At 35.7% G+C, this 21,819-nt stretch overlaps 1 protein-coding gene and 1 pseudogene across 27 annotated transcripts in view; one reads left to right on the forward strand and one right to left on the reverse strand.

Moving 5' to 3' along the window:
- The window catches only part of LOC105472850 (gephyrin), a 737,491-nt gene that overhangs the window by 638,375 nt on the left and 77,297 nt on the right, over positions 1 to 21,819 (reverse strand). The window lies entirely within an intron of this gene.
- Positions 14,647 to 15,273, forward strand: LOC139364051 (glycolipid transfer protein-like; annotated as a pseudogene).

Consider the following 21,819-nt stretch of genomic DNA (forward strand, 5'->3'; position numbering starts at 1 on the left):
AAACAAATTTACAAGAAAAAAACAAACAACCCTATCAAAATGTGGGCAAAGGATATGAACAGACACTTCTCAAAAGAAGACATTTATGCAGCCAACAGACACACGAAAAAATGCTCATCATCACTCGCCATCAGAGAAATGCAAATCAAAACCACAATGAGATACCATCTCACACCAGTTAGAATGGCGATCATTAAAAAGTTAGGAAACAATAGGTGCTGGAGAGGATGTGGAGAAATAGGAACACTTTTACACTGTTGGTGGGACTGTAAACTAGTTTAACCATTGTGAAAGATAACGTGGTGATTCCTCAAGGATCTAGAACTAGAAATACCATTTGACCCAGCCATCCCATTACTGGGTATATACCCAAAGGATTATAAATCATGCTGTTATAAAGACACATGCACACATACGTTGACTGCGGCCCTATTCACAATAGCAAAGACTTGGAACCAACCCAAATGTCCATCAATGATAGACTGGATGAAGAAAATGTGGCACATATACACCATGGAATAATATACATCCATAAAAAAGGATGAGTTCATGTCCTTTGTAGGCACATGGATGAAGCTGGAAATCATCATTCTGAGCAAACTATCGCAAGGACAGAAAACCAAACACTGCATGTTCTCACTCATAGGTGGGAATTGAACAATGAGAACACTTGGACACAGGGTGGGGAACATCACACACTGGGGTCTGTCGTGGGGTGGGGGAAGAGGGGAGGGGGGAGGGATAGCATTAGGAGATATACCTAATGTAAATGACAAGTTAATGGGTGTAGCACATCAACGTGGCACATGTATACATATGTAACAAACCTGCACATTGTGCACATGTGCCCTAGCACTTAAAGTATAATAAATAAATAAATAAATAAATACAAAAGAAAAAGAAAAAGAAAAAAATCCTCTATAATAAACTAGGTATTGCTTGAACATATCTCAAAATAATGAGCTACTTATGACAAACCCACAGCCAATATCATACTAAATGGGCAAAAGCTGGAAGCAGAAAACCAGTACAAGACAAGGATGCCCTCTCTCACCAATCCTATAAAACATAGTATTGGAAGTTCTGGCCAGGACAATCAGACAAGAGAAAGAAATAAAAGGTATTCAAAAAAGAAAAGAGGAAGTCAAACTGTCTCTGTTTGAAGATGGCATTATATTATATTTAGAAAACTCCATCATCTCAGTGCAAAAACTCCATAAACTGATAAGCCACTTCAGCAGTCTCAGGATACAAAATCAATGTGCAAAAACCACAAGCATTCCTCTACACCAACAATATACAACCAGAGAGCCAAATCATGAAAGAACTCCCATTCACAGTTGCTACAAAGAGAATAAAATACCTAGGAATACAGGTAACAAGGGATGTGAAGGACCTCTTCAAGCAGAACTACAAACCACTGCTCAAGGAAATAAGAGAGGACACAAGCAAATGGAAAAACATTCCATCCTCATGGACAGTAAGAATCAATATCGTGAAAATGGCCATACTGCCCAAAGTAATTTATAGATGCAATGTTATTCTCATCAAACTATCATTGACATTCTTCATAGAATTAGAAAATCTTTAAATTTCATATGGAATCAAAGAAGAATCCATATAGCCAAGACAATCATGAGCAAAAAGAACAAAGTTGGAGGCATCATACTACTGGACTTCAAGCTATACTACGAGGCTACAATAATCAAAACAGCATGGTACTGGTACCAAAACAGGCATATATGGAACAGAACAGAGATCTCAGAAATAACACCACACATCTACAACCATCTGATCTTCAACAAACCTGACAAAAACAAGAAATGGGGAAAGGATTCCCTATTCAATAAATGGTCCTGGGAAAACTGGCTAGCCATATGCAGAAAACTGAAACTGGATCCTTCCTTACACCTTATACAAAAATTAACTCAAGATGGATTAAAGACTTAAATGTAAAACCCAATACCATAAAAAAACTTAGAAGAAAACCTAGGCAATATCATTCAGGACACAGGCATAGGCAAAGACTTCATGATGAAAATGCCAAAAAGCAATTGCAACAAAAACCAAAATTGACAAAATGAGATCTAATTAAACTAAAGAGCTTCTGCACAGCAAAAGAAACTATCATCAGAATGAATAGGCAACCTACAGAGAGGGAGAAAATTTTTGCCATCTACACATCGTGCAAAGGTCTAATATGCAGAATCTACAAGGAACTTACACAAATTCACATGAAAAAAATAACCCCATCAAAAAGTAGGCAAAAGATTTGAACGGACACTTCTCAAAAGAAGACATTTACATGGCCAAGAAACATACAAAAAAACAAAAAAAGCTCAACATCACTGACCATCAGAGAAATGCAAATCAAAACCACAAAGAGATACCATCTCATGCCAGTCAGAATGGCAATTATTAAAAAGTCAAGAAACAATAGATACCGGCGAGGCTGTGAGGAAACAGGAATGCTTTTACACTGTTGGTGGGAATGTAAATTAGTTCAACAATTGTGGAAGGCAGTATGGCCATTTTTCAAGGATCTAGAACCAGAAATACCATTTGACCCAGCAATCCCATCACTGAGTATATACCCAAAGGATTATAAATCATTCTGCTATAAAGACACATGCACATGTATGTTCACTGCAGCACTATCTACAATAGCAAAAACATGGAACCAACCCAAATGCCAGTGACAGACTGGATAAAGAAAATGTGGTACATATACACCATGAAACACTACGCAGCCATAAAAAAGAATGAGATCATGTCCTTTGCAGGGACATGAATGAAGCTGGAAGCCACAATCATCAGCAAACTAACACAGGAACAGAAACCAAACACTGCACGTTCTCACTCATAAGTGGGAGACACAGATCCAGAGAAGAGAACAACAAACACCAGGGCCTGTTGGGTGATGCGGGTTTAGGGGAAGGAACTTAGAGGATGGGTCAATAGGTGCAGCAAACCACCATGGCACATGTATACCTATATAACAAATCTGCAGGTTCTGCATATGTATCCCATTTTTTTTTACAAGAAATAAAGAAAAAAGTCATAAAAAAAGAATATATAAAACATCTTGAAGCTTAATCATGAAATATTAAAAACTTTCCCTTTTAAATTGAAAATGAGACAAAAATATGCACTATTATCATTTCTATTCAAACTTGAACTGGTGGTGCTTGACATCACAACAGGCAAAAAATAAAATAAAAGCTAAAGTTTTGGAATGAAAGAATTTAACTACTACTAATATCAAATAACATCATTTTGCACGTAAAAAAGCAGAAAGTATATAAATTATTACAATAAGTGAATAAGTTTTAAATTAATTCAGTATCATTTGTCTTAATAGAGGATGTTGAGCATTAATTTAATGACATATGGTAGGTTTTAAAGTGGGATTTAGGCGGCAATACTATATTGTGCAGTAGTTAAGAGCACTGGCTTTGGAGTAAGTTAGACCTGAATTTGAAATCTTGTTCTGGTATCTCTTATTCATTTGATCTGGGACAAGCTATCTAACCTCAAAAAGGCTTGATTGCCAAACTATTAATAATAATTGTTTGTTGAGAGACCCAAATTAATATAGTTATAAAAAGTTTCACTGTTATGTTATTTTCATTGTCTGTGGCCTCAAAATTTGTAAGTGGGAGAGTTGAGCTTTGACCACAGGCATTCTAGCTCCAAAGTTTGCGCACGTAATAAAGGCATAGTGTCTCTCCAAAATATTAGTTTGGCAAATACAAATACAAATTATATACTGCCATCAAAAAATTTCCAGCTGGGAAAGATAAAGAGATAAACACATAACTACGGGAAGGAAAAATCAAACGAGTGCTACAATGAGTAAAATGAAAGACTGATAATATCAAACGTTGATGATTATATGAAACAACTAGAACTCTTATGCATTGATAGTAAGAATTTAAAGTGGTGCAACTACAATTGGAAAAAGACTTGGCAGTACCTTATAAAGTATGGATGCTATTTAACCCATCAATTACACTAATATTTATCCAAGAAAAATAAGAACATATACAATCTTCATTATTCAGATTCCACATTTGTGAATTCACCTTCTAACTAAAATTTGTTGGTAACCCCAAAATCAATACTTGAAGCTCTTTCACAATAATTTGTAGATGTGTACAGAGCAGCAAAAATTGGACTCAGCAGACAGATACATTCTCAGCTGATGTGGAACATATCAATACTCTCTCTTGTTTTGGCAATCATACTGTAAACAAGCGTCCTTTTCATGGTCTATTTTATGCTATGTTTTTCAAGTGGTGAAGCTTTTTGTTGGCAATTTTGCTGTGTAGAATGGTGTCATGAAGAGTACTGAAGTGCTGTGTAGTATTCCTGGAGAGTGCAAGAAGGCTGTGGAGGGCCTTAAGGAGAAAATATATTTTAGATAAAGTTTATTCAGACATCAGTTCTAGTGCGGTTGGCTGTGAATTCAATGTTAATGAAGCAACAATATACAGTAAATAAGGTGGCTTTAAACACAAACACGCATAAAACAAAATTATATGTAAAATGTTGTGACCAAAGGATCACAAGAACCTAACCCTGTATTTCCCCTAGAAGCAATGGTTTAGTATTCAATAATTCAGTGTCCATGGTGACTTTACAGAACATAACTAGAGTAAATAATGAGAATCAGTAATATCCACAAAAAGGCTTACATGTACATATTCACAGTAGCTCTACTCACAATAGCCAAAAACTTAAAATAATCAAAAAATCCATAAACCTAATGGATACATAAATTATAAAACAGCCACAGAATGGAACAGTACTAAGCAATAAAATGGAATGGACTATTGTTCCAAGCAATAATAAGAGATAAATCTCAGAAACATGTTAAGCAAAAGAAGACTTACACAAAGAGTGTAATTCCATTTACATGGAAAGAACAAGAAAGGTAAAACAAATAAAAGGCGAAGAAAAGCTAAAGCAGTCTTCATGAGGGTGGGAACACTGACTGGAAAAGAGGCAATAGAAAGTTTATGGAGAGACAGAAACATTCTATCTATACTTTGAAAGGGGATTGGGTTTCGTGTGCATACTTAATTGTCAAAATTGTCCAGCTCAGATTTGTGAATTTGAATTATGTAAATTTTATCTTAAAGAATTACCAAAAACTGAGTGGATGGTGAAAAGCGGAGGAAGAAAACTAAACAAGAATGTCATAAGGATAACTTGTATCTGAGTGATGGGTACACGGTGATACATCATACTGTAAACTTCATTGTGTTTATTTTGTATAGTCCCTAAATTTTCCAAAACAAAAAATTAAATAAGAGGAGTAGCAAGTATGAAGAGCAACCATGTGGGAGGGAAGGAGAGATGAGTTTTATGAAAGAAAAATAATTGGAGAGGAGAAAGTTTGAGGGCAATAAATAAATACAAAAAAATTTAAAAAAAGTTAGAAGAAAACATTTTTAAAAGTTAAAAAAAAAATAAAAGCAAAGAAAAACAAGTGATAACTTGGTTTGAAGGCCTTCATGGAAAAGTCATTACAATTGGGCTTATTTGGTAGAGTCTGGGCATGCAAAACTGAAGAAAGGCCGTTTCAGAGAAATAAAACAATGTAAAGAAAATGATAAATACACATATTGGTGTTGCGCTATTTAGAGAACAGTTAGTTTTAAGTATTAGGTGAAGAAAAAAGAACGATGGAATATAAAACTAAAAAAGTAGATGGGAGATGAGATCACACAAAAAGAACAGAAATGTTAGGCCACAGAAAACATATTAGTCAATGGGGAATTATTCTACATATTCAAGTTTGGAATGACAGGATAAGAGCTAAACTTTAGAAACTTTCATCTAGCAGTGAAGAATATATGGAAGCAATACAAGTCTCTCTAACTGATAATGATGCCCTAACAGGGCAATGATAGGGAGAATGGAGAGCCAAGGACACAGGCAATACAGCTGGTTTTGATGGCTAAGATTTTAAAAGAGCAAATATCAAGTTACATAGCTTTGAAAAGGTTTAAAACACAGAGATTCTTCTCCGTAGCACAAAATAATGCTGAGAAAACTAACCTACTGAAAACAGCATATCATGAGGTCTGATGTCAATTTCCTCAAGATTTATGACTGGAAGTGTTGATTTACAACTAGAAGTGTCAACCCAATTAACGTTGAAATTTCAGTTTGGGGTGGTGTTTTAAAAATAACCTTGTTATGGAACTACTGTAAAAGTAAAAGCACGGATTCCAGATTTACCACAAAGTACTCCAAACAGCAATGAGTGTATTTTCTATGCTTTTTTGTCTCTACAGAAATGCTGTTAAAACAAAATGGACCTGTATCAGTGTTAAGGGTATCTTATCTAATAAATTTATTTGTTCCAGCCCCTACCACCACTACCAATGGCCTTGGCCATGAAAATAATGCTTTGTATGTATTCAACGGAATTAACCTTAGTGAACATAAGTCATAACTGCCCTCATGTAACTTCTAACAAACAAAAAGAGGGAAACATGTAACTAAATTACTAGTAAAAAATCCCCTGCATATTCTTGAAGTATATTAGTTTCTTATTTGAAAAATTTCTATGCAAGGTTAAATTCACAATTATTAAAGCCGTTTTTATTATGTGAAGGGCTTCATAACTGATCAAGATTTTTTGCTTGACCAAATGTTAACAAGGTTCCTAAGACTTCTCCTAGGTCCATCTGTGCACTTGCTTGTAAAATTCAGTTTTAGCAAAAAACTCTGCTAAGTCACTATAGCAAAAACATTGATAACTGATCATCCTGGATATCTAATTGCATTCTTCATTCTCCACCATCCCCAGGAGATGTCTAATTATCTTGGCCTGTCTTCAGAAAAAAATCCTTCTAGGTGAGTTTAGCCAGAATCACCTTTTAACTCTGATATTTCCTTTTAGTAATTTTCTATCCACTAACTCTCCATTCCTCCTCATTGGCTACAAATTCCCACTTGCCCATGCTGTATTGCGAGTCTCTCTCCCTCACTGTAAAACCCCATGTCAGTGGTCCTCACATCTATCGCAATGACCCTAAATAAAGTCTTCCTTAATGTACTTTAACAACTATCATTGAATAAATTTTTCCTTAACATTAGGACAATTGTTGTCTATTTCAATAGCAATAACAAAAATACTGGCTTGAAGAAGGATTTGAGAGGGCAAAGAGGACAAGATGGCTGACTAGACACAGCCAGGAAGTGCCTATGCCACCAAGAGAGACCAAAATATCAAGTAAACAAACAAACTTTGAACAAATCTTCAGAGAGGAAACACCAAGAGTTGAAAGGCAACACAGACATCGAGACTGAAGAGAGGAAACTAGGAACCCTGTGTGGGGTTTCAGAATGTGAGGACTAGTTCCCGTCACTGAATGGCTCCTAGGGAAGACAGCAGTGCTCTAAACTTGCTGAAATAAGAGCGACATGTCAGAGCCAAAGCCTATCTATCAGCCATTATACTTAAGCACCATCTATTGGTTGGCAGACCAAATTACAACACCAAAAATATTCTGCCAATATACATCACCTGTGAAACCCAGGGCAAGAATCCACTCACAAATAAAAATCCTGTACAGAGCCTTGGCCCTCTGAAAACACTTAGAAAAGAAGCCAATTGAGTATACTCAACTTAAACCACAGTTAAAGGAACACCAGCCCACTCAGATGAAAAAGAATCAGCAAAAGAACTCTGACAATTCAAAAAGTCATTGTCCTGTTATTTCCAAAAGAGTGCACAAGCTCCCCAGCAATAGATCTTAACCAGATTGAAATGACTGAAATGACAGACAATTCAGAATCTAGATAACAAGGAAGTTCAATGGCTTTAGGAGAAAGGTGAAACCCAATTCAAGGAATCAAAGGAATCTAGTAAAACTATGCAAGAGCTGAAAGACAAAATAGCCATTTTCAAAAAGAACCGAACTGAACTTCTAAAATTGAAAAATTCACCACAAGAACTTCATAATTTACAAGAGAATAGACTAAGCTGAGAAAAGAAGCTCAGAGCTTGAAGACCAGTTTAGTGTTTTCAATTCAACTTAGATAAAAATAAGGAAAGAAGAATATTTAAAAAATGAAAAAAAACTTCTCAAAAATATGGGATTACACAGACACCAAACCTAGGACTCATTGGCATTCCTGAGGCATTCCTGAGAGAGAAAACAACTTTGGAAACATATTTGAAGATACAGTTCATGAAAAATACCCCAATCTCACTAGAGATATCAACATGCAAATTCAAGAAATACAGAAAACTCTTGTGAGATACCATACAAGATGACCATCCCCAAGACACACAGACATCAGATTCACCAAGGCCAATGTTAAAGAAAAAATCTTAAAGGCAGCTAGAGAGATGAGTCAGGTCACTTACAAAGGAAACCCCATCAGGATAGTAGCAGGCTACTCAGCAGAAACTTACAAGCCAGAAGAGATTGGAAACCAATTTTCAGCAGCCTTAAAAAGAATAAATTCCAATGAAGAATTTCATATCCCAGCAAACTAAGCTTCAAATGCTAAGAAATTGTAACCACTAGACCAGCCTTACAAAAAGTCCATAAGGGAGTGCTAAACATGAAAGCTAAAGAACAGTATCTGATACCACAAAAACACAATTAAGCATGTAGCCTACAGACACTATAAAGAAGCTACACAAACAACTCTACAAAACAATCAGGTAAAAACACAATTTCAGGATCAAAACTTTACATATCAATGCCAACCCAGAATGTGAATGGAATAAAGACCCATTTAAAAGGCATAGGATGGCAAACTGAATAAAAAGACAAGATCCAACTGTCTGCTGTCTTCAAGAAGATGCATCTCACACGTAACAACACCCACAGCCTCAAATTAAAGGGAAAAAGAACTGCCATACAAATGGAAAACAATAAAGAGCAGGAGTTTTAATTCTAATATCAGATAAACCAGACTTTAAACTGAAAACAATTAAGAAGGGCAAACAAGGGTATTACTTAGTGGCAAAGGGTTCAATTCAACAAGAAGACTTAACTACTTTAAGTCTATACACACCCAACATTGGAGCACCAGACTCATAAAACAAGTTCTTCTTGACCTAGACAAAGACCTCAACAGCCACATAATAATACTGGGAGATGTCAACTCCCCAGTGACAGGACTAGGCAGATCACTGAGGGAGAAAACTACAAAGAAATTCCAGACTTAATCTCGACAGTCGACCAATGGGACCAAATAGACATCTACAGAATACTCCACCCAAAATCACAGAATATACATTTTTCTCATCTGCACAAGAAACATATTCTAAGATCAAACAAATGTTTTGGTCATAAAGCAAGTCTCAATAAATTCAAAAAAATCAAAATTATATTGAGCACGTTCTCACATCACAGTACAATAAAAACAAAACCCAACACCAAGAAGATCTCTCAAAACTACACAAATACATGAAAATGAAGGAACTTGCTCCTGAATAAGTTTTGTGGAAACAATGAAATGAAGGCAGAAACCAAAAAATTATTCGAAATTTGCAAAAATGGAACCGCATATTAACAAAATCTTCGGGATGAACTAAAGCATGTTAAGAGGAAAGTTTACAGTGTCAAATGCATTCATAAAAAAATTAGAAAGATCTCAAATTAACAATCTAACTTTGTACCTAGAGGAACTAGGAAAAAAAAAAACAGCTAACAAAAGAAAAGAAATAACTAAGATCAGAACTGAATTAAATTAAGACTCAAAAATCCATACAAAAGATCAATGGAAAGAAGAATAGGTTTATCAGAAGAATAAAAAAGATTGACAGGCTTTTCATTAGATTAACAAAGGAGAAAAAGGGAAGATCCAAATAAGCACAAACAGAAATGACGAAGATGACATCACAACTGATCCTACAGAAATACAAAAGATCCTCAGAGACTATCATGAACATCTCTATGAACACAAATTAGAAATCTAAAGGAAATAAATTCTCCAAAGACTGAACCAGGAAGAAAGTGAAAACCTGAACAGACCAATAACAACTTCCAAATTTGAGTCAGTAATTAAAAACCTACCAACAACAACAAAAAAAGCCATGGACTAGAAGGATTCACAGCTGAATTCTACCACACATACGAATAAGAACTGGCACCAATCCTACCGAAAATATTCCCCAAAAAAATTGAGGAGGAGGGACTCCCCCTGCTCCCTAACTCATTCTACAAGACCAGAATTATCCTGACACAAAATCTGGCAAAGACACAACAAAAAAGAAAACTTCAGGCCAACATCCCAAATGAACACAAACATAAAACCCGAAAAAAAAAAATAGCGAAATGAATCCAGCAGCACATTAAAAAGTTAATTCACCATGATCGAGTAGGCTTTATTCCTGGATGCAGGGTTGGTTCAACATATGCACATCAATAAATGTGATTCACCACATACACAGAATCAAAAACAAAAAGCATATGATCATCTCAATAGACACAGAAAAAGCTTTCTACAAAACCCAACATCTATTTATGATAAAAACCCTCAATAACAAGGCTTCGAAGGAACATACCTCACAATAATAAGAGCTATCGATGACAAACCCACAGCCAACATCATACTGAATGGGTAAAAGCTGGAGTCATTATCCTTGAGAACTAGAATGAGACAAGGCTGCCCACTCTCAACACTCCTATTCAACATAGTACTGAAAGTGCTAGTCAGAATAATCAGACAAAAGAAAGAAATAAAATGCATTCAAATAGGAAAGGAAGTCAGTCATATTATCTCTCTTCACTGATGATATGATTCCATACCTAGAAAACACTAAAGATGCTGCCAAAAGGCTCCTGGAACTGATAAATAAGTTTCAGGATACAAAATCAATGTACAAAAATCAATAGCACTTCTATACACCAAAAACATTCTACCTGAGAGCCAAATCAAGAACACACACCAATTTCCAACAGCAAAAACCTATGCATACATCTAACCAAAGAGGTGAAAGATCTCTACAAGAACTACAAAACACTGCTGAAATAAATGAAAGACAAGACAAATAAACAAAAATATATTCCATGCCCATGAATTGGAAGAATCAATATTGTTAAAATGGCTATACTGGCCAAAGCAATTTATAAATTCAATGCTATTTCTGTCAAACTACCAACATCATTTTTTGCAAAATTAGAAAAACCTATTCTAATATTCACATGGAACAAAGGCAGAACCCAAATCACCAAAGCAATACTAAGCAAAAAGAACATTACCTGATTTCAAACTATACTATAAGGCTATAGTAACCAAAATAACATGAGACTGGTACAAAAACAGACACATAGACCAATGAAACAGAATAAAGAACCCAGAAATAAAGCCGTACACCCAGAACCATCTGATTTTCAACAAAGTCAACAAAAGGAAGCAGTGAGGAAAGGACTCCCTGTTCAAAAGAAGAATGAAGCTAGTCTCTACCTTTCACCATATACAAAAATTAACTCAAGATGGATTAAAGATGTAAATATAAGACCTCAAACTACAAAAATCCTACAAGAAAACCTAGGAAATGCACTTCTTGACATCAGGTTTGGCAAAGAATTTATGACTAAGTCCCCAAAAGCAATTACAACAAAAATGAAAATTGACAAATGGGACCTAATTAAACTAAAGAGCTCTGCACAGCAAAATAAATTATCAACAGTAAACAGCCTAGAGAATGGGAGAAAATATTCACAAACTATGCATCCAACAAAGGTCTAATATCCAGAATCTATAAGAAACTTAAACAAATCAAAAAATTTTTTAACCAAATTTTTTTTGGTTAAAAAAAACTCGTTTAAAAAATGGGGCCGGGAGCGGTGGCTCACACCTGTAATCCTAGCACTTTGGGAGGCCGAGGCAGGCGGATCACGAGGTCAGGAGATCGAGACCATCCTGGCTAACACGGTGAAACCCCGTCTCTACTAAAAATACAAAAACTTAGCTGGGTGTGGTGGCGGGCGCTGTAGTATGAGCTACTCGGGAGGCTAAGGCAGGAGAATGGCGTGAACCCGGGAGGCGGAGCTTGCAGTGAGCAGAGATCGTGCCACTGCACTCCAGCCTGGGCGACAGAGCGAGACTCCGTCTCAAAAAAAAAAAAAAAAAAATCGGCAAAGGATATAAATAGACACTTATCAAAAGAAGGCATTACAAGTGGCCAAGGAACAAATGAAAAACTGTTCATCATCACTAATCATCAGAGAAACACAAATCAAAACTACAATATACCATCTTACACCAGTCAGAATGGTGATTATTAAAAAGTCAAAAAATAATAAATGCTGAAAGTCTGGGGAGAAAAGAGAACACATACACACTCTTGGTGGGAATGCAAGTTAGTTCAGCCACTGTGGAAAGCAGTTGAGAGATTTCTCAAAAACTTATAATAGGACTACTGTTTGACCCAGCCATCCCATTACTGGGTATATACCCAAAGGCAAATAAATAATCCTACAAAAAAGACATATGCACTCATATGTTCATTGCATCACTATTCACAATTGCAAAGATATAGAATCAACCTAAGTGCCCATCAATGGGAGAGTCGATAAAGCAAATGTGGCACATATACACCATGGAATATTACGCAGCCATAAAAAGACTGAAATGTGTCCTTTGCAGCAATTATCCTAATTAACACAGGAACAGAAAACCAAATATCATATGTTCTCACTTATAAGCGTGACCTAAATAATGGAATACATATGGACAGAAAGATGAGAACAATAGACATTTAGAGATGTCTAAAGAAGGGAGAGGGGAGGGAAGGGAAAATGGGCTGAAGACCTACCTATCAGGTATTATGCTCAGTACCTGTGTGACAGGATCATCTATATTCCACACCTCAGCATCATGCAATATACCCATGTAACAAATTTGCTCAGGTACCCCCGAATCTAAAATAAGAAATTATTTTTAAAATATATATATAGGCTTAAAACTAAAGAATAAATCATTTTAAATCAGAGATAGGCATGTCTGAGTATATATACAGTTACATATTGGAATACTTTTCTAACGAAAAGAGTAAAATCTGTTTTTCCAAAATATCTTTTTAAAAAGAGGAACTTACAAGTTTATATTTTAATTATACTCAAATTATAGCCAGAAAAAAATTCCAGTCAGTGGATAGTGTTCCATAACCTAGTGTCTGCAAAGCAACTATTTTAATATTTCTAGTATTAAAATTTTAATATTCAGTTAGGTTTGTGGATATCTATTCACACCTGAATGCATACACATACATATGCATACAAATATCTGTATACATATTCTATATAGTATATTTTTCAATTTTTGTTAAGAGAATAACTTTGGAAAATAATCTTCAATCAGAGTAGAATAAAAAACCAAAAGCACTAAATGGCATATACATTCCTGCTGTAGATGTTTACAAATGCAGGTGCCAGTACCAGAGTTCCTACAAACCAATCATGATACTCCACCTATATTACTGCCTACACTTTGTAGCCCTACAAAGGACTCTATGACACATGAGGACTCTACAGAATTCCTCATGTATAAAATAGGATAAAATGCTACCTATAGTTCATGCAATGTTATGAGAATTAAATGAGCTAATCCAATTAAAGTGCTTACTCTGATAGGTTAATATTAAAAACAAGTGTTCATTCCCCAAGACCTAAATTAAGAGACATATTTTGTCATAGTGGACAATGTACATAAAGAAGTGCACATAAAGAACAGTGAAATATGTCTCAGATAATATTAACGTTAATCATAAGATGTATAATCAAACTGTTAGATGTGAAGAAATATCAGTTTCTATCTTTATAATTTTTAGATTTGAGGAAACATGATTCCTTCATTACAACTACAACTGACCTATATCGAAATAGAATAAAAATTAAAAAATTTTGTTTGTTACAAAAATGACCTAATTTATCAAGTATTTATTTACCAAGATAAATATTTAAACATACCATTTGATAATATCTAAGACAAAACAGAAATATAGTTGCAAGGTACAATCAATATAAGATTTAAAATTCCATTCCCTTCATCATACAAAAATAGGAATTGTGTATAAAAAGCTACATAAAAATACCTAGCATAGCACTGTTCATAATCGAAAATTGGATATATCTATATATCTAATGTCCCACTGCTGAAGATCACTTATGATACAGGTATTGAGTGGAAAATTATATAACCATTTTAAATGACTTTGAACTAAATTTTTGGTGGCAAAGGAAAATGTTCATAAAGTTGAAAAAAGCAAGGAACAAAAGTGTTCCTACAGTATGATTCAAAGTTTATAAAACAGTATAAATGTGTGTGCATACACACACAAAATAAAAACCCTGAAAATGTATATATCAAAATATTACTATTTCTGGATAGAGGGATTACAGGGATTTTAAAACTTTCTTCTTGTATTTCCCATATTCTTTTTTGTAATCTAAAAGTTAAAAGATTTCAAATTCCTGTTTTAGTTTTTACCCATATATAAATTTTGTAGCAGGAGGATTTCATAGACACTAGGACTCCAAATATGATCCCATGTTTAAGAATACAATTTTTTCGACGCTGGCATCCCCGGAGCCTGCGGCGGGTGGCTGTGACAACCCCAGCGCTGACGGCGGCTGGGGCATCACCGCGGGCCTCGACCCCGAAATGGCGCTGCTGGCTGAACACCTGCTGAAGCCGCTGCCCGCGGACAATCAGATGGAGACTAGGCACTTCCTCCAGGCGGTGTCCCACCTGCCGCCCTTCTTCGATTACCTTGGGTCCCCAGTGTTTACTCCCATCAAGGCAAACATAAGCGGCAACATCACGAAAATCAAAGCCGTGTAGGACACCAACCCAGCCAAGTTCTGGACCCTGCAGAACATCCTGGAGGTGGAGAAAGAAATGTATGGAGCAGAGTGGCCCAAAGTAGAGGCCACACTGGCACTGATGTGGCTGAAAAGAGGCCTCCACTTCATCCAGGTCTTCCTCCAGAGCACCTGTGACGGGGAGCGGGACGAGAACCACCCCAACCTCATCCGCGTCAACGCCACCAAGGCCTACGAGATGGCCCTCAAGAAGTACCATGGCTGGATCATGCAGATCTTCCAGGCAGCACTGTACGCAGCCCCCTATAAGTCCGACATCCTGAAAGCGCTCTCCAAGGGGCAGAATGTGACAGAGGAGGAGTGCCTGGAGAAGATCCGCCTCTTCCTAGTCAACTACACGGCCACCATCGATGTCATCTATGAGATGTACACCCCGATGATGGCCGAGCTTAACTACAAGGTGTAGGCGTTCTCACCGCTGGACACGCCCCCGACTCGTGGCCACACGGAGAAACAGGCAAACCAGAATCACTGTGAATCAAGTCTGTGAGCTGCCCCTGGCTTGCGTCCCCGAGTCCTGCCAGAGTCTGCAGGGGACAGCCCTTGTTTTTTAAGTCTTTTTTTTTTTTTTTTTTTTTTTTGGCCTATTCTAAAGGACCAATAAATAATGATCTTACTTCCAAATCTTGGAATTTCAGGACAGCACAGACTGACTTTATAGCTTCATTTCAGCGTGGCAAAAATCGATTAACACTTCTAATGAGTCAAGTCCCAGGGATTTTTGGTTTTGTTTTGTCGCCAAGGAGGAACACAGCTCTGGGGGAATGGTGTCGTCCACCTCATTTTAAAAATAAGCACATGATGGCCGGACACTGTGGCTCACGCCTGTAATCCCAGCACTTTGGTGGAAGCCCAGGTGGGCAGATCACCTGAGGTCAGGAGTTTGAGACCAACCTGGCCAACATGGTGAAACCCCAACTCTACTAAAAATATAAAAAATTAGTCAGGCGTGGTGGTGCACGCCTGTAGTTCCAGCTACTCAGGAGGCTGAGGCAGGAGAATCGCTTGAACCTGGGAGGTGGAGGTTGCAGTGAGCTGAAATCGCACCATTGCACTCCAGCCTGGGCAACAAGAGAGACTCGTCTCAAAAAAAAAAGGGGGGAGAGGTGGGTGGACCAATTGAGGTCAGAGTTTGAGACCAGTCTGACCAACATGGTGAAGTCTCTACTAAAAATATAAAATTAGCCAGGCACAGTAGCACAAGCCTGTAATCCCATCTTCTTGGGAGGCTGAGGCAGGAGAATCGCTAGAACCCTTAGGTGGAGGTTACAGTAGCCAAGATCGCACCACTGCATTCCAGTATGGGCAACAAGAGCGAAACTCCGTCTCAAAAAAAAAAAAAAAAAAGGCATGTGACCTTATGAGGCTCTCGCTGTATTGCTATTTTGGTTATTTTAAGGGCTACAAAGAGTTTGATTTGAAATTATGCAGGGCCTCTATGTGGGATTTTTTTTTTTTTTTTAAAGCAAACTGGTGTGTATTCTCATGTGGTCTGCATAGTCCAGTCTCACAGCACTATTGTAAACCCTGCTCTTTCTATCTAGCTAGACAGGTTTTTTTTTTGTTTGTTTTCTTTTTTGTGTTTTTGTTGTTGTTGTTGTTGTTTTACAGCTGAAACCAACCAGCAAGCCCTTGATGACCAAGAGGCGTTTCTTTCAAAGCTATAGGGCACAAACAATTGACCATAGATGACTCTGTCTGCATTCTTCTGCAGAATTATTTCCTTTAGGGACAGATGTTTCAACCTAAGAAACTACCTACTGTTTTTATTCTCTTGACGGGGAGAGATGAACCCTTCAGCCGCTAAGATTCAAGAAAACGCCTCACTGCCTTAACCTTAACTGTTCTTCCTGGAGCTAAAAAAAGTTGTATTTTTTTAAAGTGCTGGGGCAAACAAAGCAACCCCAAAAGAACTGATGTGTGTTTTAAAAGAAAAAACCCAATAAGGAACAACTGGTGATTTTTATGCATAAACTAAATAACCCTTAATAAATAAATCTCTATTTTGGAATTTTAAAAAAAATACAATTTTTTCAATATTTTTTTTTAAATACATTCTCAATGACACCTATTTTAGCCTTGTAAGCTTGATATGTTTAACAGAGAGAACTAAAATTGAACAGTGGATCAAAAAACAATTTCTTCTTGGGAGAGGAGGGGAACTAGACCAAGAGCAAATATTGATAATATTGAAATATATGAATTAATCTATAACTCTTATTTCAAAATGTTCAATAACTCTTGGCACAGAGATGACTTTTTATTGGCTTTTTATTGAACGCTATGTGATTCTTAACACTGTCATCTTCCACCCCCCTCCTTAATATATATGAATCCAAGAAGCTTGCAAGTCATATTAAAATATTCTTTCTTTAGTTTGGCAGAAATTTGTACTTTTGACCTTGAATTTTCCCTACTACCTAATCAAAGAGTTTTATCATAAATAAACATTTACTACTGCAGGCATTAAAATGGAATAGGACTTAATAACTAGTAAAATTCCTTCCTAACTTCAGGTTTTCTGAAGATCTAAGTAACTGATGAAAAATTGAATCCTTTAACATGAAAAAACAAAAGTCATATTCACATTTCAAGTTATATGTGTCAAAGCACTGGTGCTGAAACAGAATAGGTTATCTTCTAATTTCACATCACTGAGTTATTCACTGCAGTAACATATTATTGAGAAAGTTATACTTGAAAATTACCTAACATTCTCTGACAAGAAAAAAAAAACTAACAATAAAAAGAAAAGCAGCCAAATGAGATGAAAAAATTATGAATTAGCATGGTGGTTTTTTATTACAAAGCTAAATATAGGGACAGATTTTTTCCACTTTGATCACTCTCACACTGTTGCACTGAAAATAAAGAAAACAATAATACATAGAATGCAAGAACACTGATCAACACAATCTACAATATTTACACAGAGATTATTAGTCACAAAGGGTTTTGGAGTATTCATTTAGTTAAGCAGTAACATTTCCTGAGGGCTTTCTATGTGACAGGAACTTTGCTGGTTATCAGAAATGCAAAAAATGAAAAGCCACAATTCTTGCCCTCAACAAGATCATACACAGGGAGGTTTACACATCTACCACCTGTGATAAATCAGCCCAATTACATGGGCACCAAATGTGAAATGATAATCACTATGTTGCCTAGTAAAGTTAGATTATTTGGTTTAAAAATTCCCTCTTAATTTTTTGGTTTTACAATGCAGTTAAGATGTATGATTAATGAGATGCATTGAAAAACAAGATGAGTATATTACAAAAGTATTGTATATGGGGAAAATCTTTGTGTTTCAGCAATTTTTAATATTTACTTGAATTTTTCACTCTCCCACAAAACACCCACTACTTGGAGTCCTATTGCACAAATGTCAATCTATTGTTGGTTTTTCTTATTCCATAATAAGAAATTCATACATTTACATTAAAACACTACCTTGTTCATCTTTAAGACTTCCAATTAATGGTGCTATGCTTTAGTTCCCAGTATTACAAAGGCAGAATAGATTTTTAAATAGTACTGGAAAAAACGGTCATATGAATGAGTGAGTATATGAATCCTGAAAACTGAAAACTAAAGAGGTTGCCCCTTCACCGACACTTTCCTATTCCAAAAAGACTAGAATCATTGAAGGTATTTGATGTAAAAAATGAGTACCTTCTGAAATAGTTCATCTCCTACATCTTCATAAGCCAACTTGAAATCTTACTGATTCTAAAAACCTCCATTTAGAAACCATCACCTAACGTCCTTCCATGGTCTCCAAAATAATCTTCCCTCTGAATATCCATTACATCTGGGTGGCACTACCCTTATGCTACTTATCTCAAACTACCTTAAATTTAGTTATTTGAGCAAAACACCTTTAACCCTTTTAGATGGAAATAGCTCCTAAGGGCAAAGGACATGTCTTTGTATCAGTTACACTACTTTAGTGTTGTCCTCAAACACTCATTGACTGTGTAACACTGTGCAAGGAACTTAACCTCTTTATTGTATAGTATGTGTTATAATACCTACCTCACAGCATTGCTGTGACCAATAAATGAACACATATTAAATACACAGAAATACAATCAATCCTCATCCACAGATTCCACATTTGTGAATTTGCCTACTCAATAAAATTTATGTGTAATCCAACATCAATATTCGCAGCACTCTGGCAATAATTTGTGGAAATGTACAGAGGGAGAGAATTTTGAGTCACCTGATTTGTATCCTGTCAGCTGAAACTGAACAAAGTAATGCTCTGCTTTGTTTCTGCTCCCATACTATAAAGGAGTATTCTTTTCACAGTCTATTAAGTGCAACAATGTTCTCATTTTTGTGCTTTTTGTTGATGATTTGGCTATTTAGAATGCCCAAGTGCTGTCTAGTGTTCCTAAGCACAAGATGCCTGTGATAGGCCTTAGGGAGAAAATATGTGTGTTACAAAAGCTTCCTTCAGGCATGAGTCATACTGCTGTGGGACATGAGTTCAATATTAATGAATCAACAATATATATATTAAATAAGGTGTCTTTAAATAGAAACACACATTTTAGTGATGTATTGATACGTGGACAAAAATATTGTGACCAGAGGCTTATAGGAACCTAACACTGTAATTCCAGTAAGAGCTAATTTATTATTCACTGCTACTTCACAGAACAAATCCACTTCAAGTAGTGAGAATCAACTGTACTTAGAGTACTGACAAATACATAGTAAGCTAAGGAACTATTAACTACCATCAGAGTTGTATTGTTAATAGCACATGGTAGGTACTTGAACATCTGTTAAAACAGTGCCTGAATAAAATAAAAATAAGGACTAGATTTTAAAAAGGAAGAAAATTTCCAAATTATTTTTATATGACAGTCACATAACATTGGCCCCAAACCTTCACAAAACTGCACAGAAAACTGCACAAATAAAACACACTAAAGAATAACAATGCAAAAACTTTAAATGAGATAATATGCAAAAGAATCCAAAACACTAAAAAAAATTTAAAAGAGGGGTACCTTCCAGAAGTTCAAAGGTTTTTAATATTACAAATGCATTAATAAAATTCATTATATTAATGGAAGATTATACGTTTATTTTCATAACTGCTGAAAACTCAAGTGACATAATTCAACATCATTCATAATTACCTAATTACATAATTAAAATAAAAAATTTAAAGTTTACATAGAAATTAAGAGGTGTTTGTTAGCCTGAATACATATAGATATAAAGATATACACATGTGTCTGTACTTGCCCAATTAGCCAGCAACTTACTTAACTGGAAATGTTAGATACTTTCTCATTAAAATAAGGAATAAGACAAGGATGTCCACTATCTCTTCTATTATTTAATATCTTTTGGTGTTATTAAACAACGCAATTAGAGAAGAGAAAACATTAGAGGCCAAAAATGGAAGAAAAAGGAGGAAAGCAATCTTTATTGGCAAACAATATAATTTTTCTATCAGGAAGCCAAAAACAACCAATAAAAACCCTAAAATAATTCACAAAAGAATTATAAGCAATATATAAAATAAATAAGCAGACAAATTAATGTTTTCTCCTCCAACCACCCAAAAAAACCTACTTAGTTAAAGTAATTGAGAAGACTCTATGACTATAATGAAAAGTAAAATAAAATACCTAGGCCTGTATCTAGAAAAAAAAAATGCAAAAAACAAAATGTAAAATCAGAGAACAGAGGTAAAAGGATAATAAAAGAAGAAGATATACAAAAAAGGGTAAGACCAAAGTGGTGAATAAAATCCATCAAAATCTTTATCTTAAATTGGAAAGAGGATAAATTTGGGATTGACGTTTTTATCTCCAAAAATGTGTATTTCCTACTCTTAACCATGGAAAAAGCTTAAAAACAATAAAACAGTAGTAATGAACACTCCTACCAGATTATGCTCCATTAATACTATTTTTTAATAAAAAGTTTCTTTCAAGTATGAAAAAAATGCATAAAATTTGTCTAGGATATATTATTACTGAAAGTAAAAAAATTACCAAGGATACGTTACTACTGAAAGTAAAGAAATTATCAAAGATCCATGACTCAAAAGCCTCTTAGGCACAATGTATAAAAAAATTGTACTAACGGCCTTCCCTCCCAAACTATCCCAGTGTTTAGCTAAAGACTGCATCAACTGCAAGGCTGAATTAAATGGCTACTGAATTTCTTTCCACTTCTTTTTTTTTCTTTTTTTTTTTTTTGAGATGGAGTCTTGCTCTGTCGCCCAGGCTGGAGTGCAGTGGCACTGATCTCGGTTCACTGCAACCTCCGCCTCCCGGGTTCAAGCGATTCTCCTGCCTCAGCCTCCTGAGTAGCTGGGATTACATGCATGCACCACCACGCCTGGCTAATTTTTGCATTTTTAGTAGATACGGGGTTTCACAATGTTGTTCAGGGTAGTCTCTAAATCCTGACCTCGTGATCAGCTTCGGCCTCCCAAAGTGCTGGGATTGCAGGTGGGAGCCACCGCGCCCGGCCTCTTTCTGCTTCTTTATTTTGCTTTTCCGTTTTTAGGGATAGAAGCGGAGGGGAAAGCAAGTGCATCTTTTGGTTAAGAGCACACATCTGAAGTAAGACCACTGGATTCACCAACTATATAACCATGGGCAAATTAACTAATGCCTTCCTCAGAGTCTCAGTACTTTTTTTTAACTGACTGATTAAAAGTATAAATATATTTATAATATAAATATATATTTTATATATATTAAATATATTTATAATATACAAATACAAAAGATGCTTTGATATCTGTAGAATGGCTAAATCAAGCTATTTAACATATGCATTGCCTCACATACTTATCATTTCTTCTGGTAAGAACACTTAAAATCTACTGTCTTAGCAATTTTCAAATATGCCACATATTGTTATTAACTGCAGTCACCATGATTTTCAATAGTCTTTGAACTTATTCCTC

Source organism: Macaca nemestrina, chromosome 7 (genome assembly GCF_043159975.1).
Source record: "Macaca nemestrina isolate mMacNem1 chromosome 7, mMacNem.hap1, whole genome shotgun sequence".
Lineage (NCBI taxonomy): Eukaryota > Metazoa > Chordata > Mammalia > Primates > Cercopithecidae > Macaca > Macaca nemestrina.